Source organism: Hibiscus syriacus, unplaced genomic scaffold, assembly GCF_006381635.1.
Source record: "Hibiscus syriacus cultivar Baekdansim isolate YM2019G1 unplaced genomic scaffold, ASM638163v2 tig00010204_pilon, whole genome shotgun sequence".
NCBI classification, from domain to species: domain Eukaryota; kingdom Viridiplantae; phylum Streptophyta; class Magnoliopsida; order Malvales; family Malvaceae; genus Hibiscus; species Hibiscus syriacus.
Genome location: NW_024062209.1, coordinates 799,720 through 805,702, shown reverse-complemented (window position 1 = coordinate 805,702; position 5,983 = coordinate 799,720).

The following is a 5,983-nucleotide window of genomic DNA, read 5'->3' as shown; positions in this document are numbered from 1 at the left end:
TTACTACAGAAGATAAAACTTAGGGTTAAATAAGCACTTGGAGTCTCGAACACAATTTAAAAATCTTAATAATTTTGTGACATGGCCTTTGTAACTTGTTTTGTAAAATATTTCAAAACTGTATTTTCAATATGGACTCATACACGGTCCGAGGGTTTAAAACCAAAGGCTCTGATACCAATAAATATAACCCCCTAGACCTATCCTATGCGTTTCGACTAAGTCTAGTGGATCAAAAAGATATTTTCCAAAACCGTTATACAATCAATGTAAAACCACATTATTCATGACATGAAATTATAATAAATTATACTATTAAAACTCAACTTTTAAATATAAAACCAATCAGTAATAAATTAATTTAAAACATATCTTAAAAATCAAAACCACGATAAACTGAATAGTAATAGCAAAAGTATCATCATTATAAAATCCAATACTTTAAAATAGGTCAATGTCACCAGAATAAAGTCAACTTGCAAATTTAAAATATTATAATCAGATATACTTCAAGAGATATGTTGATCCTCCAAGTGCTCGAACAGAGGTATCTAACCAACAGTATCTAAAAGGGGGAAAACATTTTCAAAAGGTGAGCTAGGCTCAGTGTGTCCCAACATTACCATAAAATCACAATAGGTACATTAAACAAATCATAGTTCAGTAAATCTCACAAATTCGTAAAAGAGTTTAACTTTTGAAAATTATAGTTTAAACCCTTTTCTGGTACACCATCAGTAGTTCCCAAAATTATTTTCCATATAGCTTACTTTATGCAAATAGCAAAAAGAAAGCCGACTTTAGGATAGGCTATGAAGCTTGTATCCTTAAGCCCAAGTCAATAAGTCCATATAGCTTACCCTAAGCACACAGTAAAAGAAAGCCGACCTAATGAAACATCTTGGGGCCCTCAAGAGTCACATTAGGCCCTTTTATTAGCTTGATCAGAGCTATACAATTGTAGTTCAATCCATCCAAAAATCAATATCCATATACCAGTCATCAAAGTCCATAAATCATCAACAACAAATCGATGTACCAACAATAATAATCCATAGATTTCAATGTACCATATTTCAAAACATATAAAACCATTATGTAGTAAATATGAACACATCTCGATAATGGGTTCAGATAGTAGATCTACTGATTGCTGGTTTCACTACGCTCTGCTACAATTTTCGAACGGGTGAATACTGGTATACGTGGTTTAACTGATCTAGAAGAGATGGGTCAAGCTGTCGAACGATCCGGAGAGTCTCTTGTACCTTTAAACAATAATAATTAATCAGCCCCAAATCTTACTTAATTGTTCAAAGCTAAAATTCTTAAGTATATAAGCATTTTTCGGGTTTGACAATCTTTTTGGGGTATTTTGAATCTGAATTTGGCCAAACGGATTGCGGAATCGAAATCAGGACGTCGAAAAACATAAAGTATGAATTTTTGAAAATTTAGATTCTTGGTCAAAGTCAAAGTCAACCACTTTGACCGTCAATTTGGAGGCCTTCGGGTTCGAATTTGACAAAAACGGACTTCGGAAACGGATTCGGGACGTCGAAAACTATCAGAATAGGTATACTCGGAAAAGATTTACGGTCGTTTAAGGGTCGGTCAAAGCCATTTTATGTTTTGGTCAAAGGAAGTCAACGGTCAACGGTCAACGGTCGGGTCGGGTCAGTCGGGTCGGGTCAGACCGGTCAAACCGATTCAGACCGATCAAACCGGTCAAACCGGTTTCCAGCCCTCCACTCTCCCTGCGACGGCGCGTGTGGCGCGTGAGGCCTCCTCCGGGGGTCTAAAAATTCCGGAAAAAATTCTAAAATTTTTTTTAAGCGATTTCGAGATACTTACAAAGATCGATTCAAATTTTTGAACGGCGAAGAGCTCGATTTTAACTCGGTCGAATCTTTGACTGCTCCACCTCCTCACGTGCCATCGTCGACAGCGAACAAGGTTGACACCACCGGACTCGAAACGACACAAGGAACACTATGGTGCATGAGGTGTCGTAAACGGATCAACGATCGGTGGTGAATTTAAGATTTTCCCAGCGATAGAGCTAACAAAAACGTCAAGACTTTGACTGTAAATTCCTAACATTTGGCAGCGTTTCGCTTCAATTAAATTGAAGGATTTGTTCCACGCTCGATGATGAACACAACGGTGGTTTTAAAATGACGATCGGAATTTGGACGGCGTCGGAATCGGAGTTGGAAACGGCGTATGGGAAAGGAAAATTGGGAGCATTTTGGTTCTGAAAATCAGAACCAAATGCACGCTTATAATCACCCAAAGCTGCCGACAGTTTTAGGGTAAATTCAAGGCTTGGTCCCTGGATTTCCTTTACTTCTAAAATGGCCTATAAACTCTCATAAATTTTAATTTAGTCGCCAACAATTTACCAATTTTCACAATTAACCTTCAATTTCAATTAAATATTATTTTGTAAATATTCGGGTTGTTACAGATTTGGCATTGAAAGGCTTTTATATATGAAATGCCTTACTAAGCATATATTCAACGTGTGATGATTTTCAAGCGTAGTTAAAGTAAATCGAGTTGAGTAAGGAGCTTAGTTTGGCATCTCTTATCAAGGATTATCTACTGGTATCAGTAATGACATCCTACTGTCGTTTTGATTTTCTAGTTGGTATGTATTTTTATATGTCATGATGCTTTGATATGTCTATGATATTATATGGTCTGTAAAAGTTATATGTATGGGTTTTAAAAAGTAAAATATGACATGAATATGTTTGAAATTAGTTTAAATTGGATAATACTAGTTAGTATTTTAGTAAATTTGATTTTATTTGCTATCAAAATGAATTTCATTTTAGGTTATTTTCAGGCAGTTTCAATCTGTGTGAAATAGTATTGAACTGCCATGTTACTGCCAGAAAATGAACTTGATTTGGATGTTGAAATAATATATTTTAATTTTATACGATTAAGTAGTTTTGATTTTTATTATTAAATTAATTTTTAAAGAAACAAAATTTTACTTCTTTTTGAATAAGGAATGTTTTAAAAGTATCATGTAACATCTTGGATTCGTATTCGACAACATATATGAGAAAAGTGTGTTACAGTGGAGGGTCTTATGTGTTTGCAGAATTGGATACTTAGAGAGTATTCGGGTAAATTCATCATATTTTATATGCATTTGGCTTTTCTTTTTATCTTATAATTGATAATATGTTTCATTATATTATTTTAGACTTTTATTTCGATAATGCAATTGCATGTGCTATTATCTTATAGGATAATGTTGTGCAAGGCGATGGATATTCATCAAGTGAGGCTACTGATGTTGATTTGGTAATTTATTCATATTATTCTCTTAAATTTACATTTTTTCTTCAAATATTATGTCACTATATTTTTTCCTATATATGAAAGGATGAAGAGGACCTTTGAAGGAGATTATGTGAAGAACTAATGGCAATAACTTTATGATAAGATGAAATAAAAAGGTAGAGGTTGATGCTTGCTCACTTGTGTAATTTTTTTAGGCATTTGTTTACTATTAGGAGTGAGAACTTTGTTTACGTAATTCTGTTATATATTAGAGTATTGGAAATTTAAAGCTTTAATGGTATTTGACTTAATGTATTAAATTTTAAATATTTTTTGTAAGATGTTACATGTATTTTCAATTATGATTTTCTAATAATAGAACCCATTTATAACTCGATCCACATGCCTCACACGCAATTGATGGGTGGGAAGAATTTAAATCAATGATCAAACGGGTAGTAGGTGGGTTGGATGACAGTTTTGGATGCACATGGTGAGGTGGGTGAACTCTAACCCACCCAACTCTGACCCGTTACCAACCCTACTCTTTAGTCTTCATTCTCATACCATTATGACTAGAGATTGTTATACTTTCTTAATTAAACAAAGAAACATGCTAAAGAAATTCTTTTAAGAGCTTAAATTCTAAGGTTTCTCTAACCACATATATTTGGACATCGGGTTAAAATTTAAGCTATGTGTGTTTGATTGCTCATTTTATTGATGATTATTGAAATTTACATAAGAGGATAATTAACTTTTGTCCAATTACTGACATTCCGAGCAACTTATTAGTAGAGCGGTTGAAAAATACTTGAATAAATGGGATTAGAAAACATTATGATTGTGATCATAGATAATGCTAGTTCAAATGATTTAGTAGTTGATTATTTAAAGATAAGACTTACCATTTAGGAAACTAGTTTGTTAGTGGTAAATATTTACATTTGAGATGTGTGTCTCATATTATGAATTTGATTGTACAGGAGGGTTTGAAAAATGTTGATTTTTTATTAGGAAAGTTTGATCTCTTGTAAGGTATATTAGGTCTTCTATTGCAAGGATTCAAAAAGTTTAAAACTTGTATAGAATAGGAGAAAAAGTATTGCAAAAGTCTTGTTAATTTGGATGTTGAGACAAGATGGAATTTGACCTTTTTAATGCTTAAATATGCTATTAAGTTTTAAAAGGAATTTGCTAGCTTATACATGAAAGATTATTCTTGTTTCAAGGAACTTAGAAAGCTTGGAGGTGGTACCAATGAAGATGATTGGAAGAGAGTGAGCAATTTTTTATCATTCTTGAGTGTTTTTTATGATGCAACATTGAGATTATATAGTTCCCTCTATGTGACTTGCAACTCATATGCACATGAGATTTATGGGACTAGATACATGATTTCAAACAACATAAATGATAATGATGAAGGGTTAGGAAAATTTCAGCCCAAATGATATCTAAGTATGACAAATATTATGGGAACATTAATGATATTAATATTTTGGTGTTTTGGATCCTTGACTCTAGGCATTAGTTCAATTATGCTGATTGGATCGTACGAAATTCTTACGATGAAACAAAAGTTAGTCTTTTATGCCTCAATATTAAGATAATTTTGCAATCTTTATTTGATGCATATGCTTTTTCAATGCCTTGTTCAAAGATAAGTGGTACTTCTTCCTCCATTTCTACCTCTTTGTCCACTTTCAATCAAAGTGTGACTCCAAGTGGAAGTAAAGTTAACCTTCAACAATTCTTGACTTTAAAGTATCAAAGGGATACAGGTTGTCAGTGAATTGGAGAAGTATTTATAAGATGCTTGTGAACCTAATGTTTCAAATTTTGAAATCTTGTAATGGTGGAAAGATAAACCAAAAAGATATCTCATTTTTATAAAATGGCTAAAGATGCTTGTCATACCCATTTCGACTGTAGCTTCCGAGTCGGCTTTTAGTACGGGTGGTTTTGTTCTTGATTCTTTTCATACTTCATTGACTCCATAAATGGTTGAAGCACTTGTTTGCACTCAAGATTGATTACCCACCTCTTGATCACCTCTTTTAATACAGGAAAACTTCCTTGCCTTGGAAGAATTGGAGGAAGGTTAGCCTAATTTTAATTACTTTATTTGTTGTTTATTTAATATTTAACATAAATGCATGTTTTAACTTTATTTTATTTCATGTGTTATAGGCATGAAGAGTTTAACTTTGGAGCAACCGAACATCATAAATGATGAAACAATTAATACTTTAGATGATTTCTAAAGTTTGGAACTTGAAACTATAAAGTACTTACTTAGTGGTATTGTTATTTGTTTTATTGTGTTGTTAAGACTCTTTTAGAATTGAAATGTTTATTTTGAACCTCTTGTTAAGACTTTTTATTGTATTGTTGGTTTTATTGTGTTATTAATACTGTGAGAAATTATTAATGTTTATTTATAACAATTAGGATATTTTATTGTGTTGGTTTTATTGGGTTGTTGACTTATTAATTATTTATTTTAAAATTTTTTGAATGTTGTAAATTTTTATTAGAATGGATACTGCCGGAGGAATTTGACTTGAATGAAGTTTTGATAAAGTGATATATTAGGATGAATACTATATATTAGTAGGTGGAAGGCTTAAATGTGTCAAATTTTTTATGTTTTGTGAGAGAAACTCCTTTAGATTTT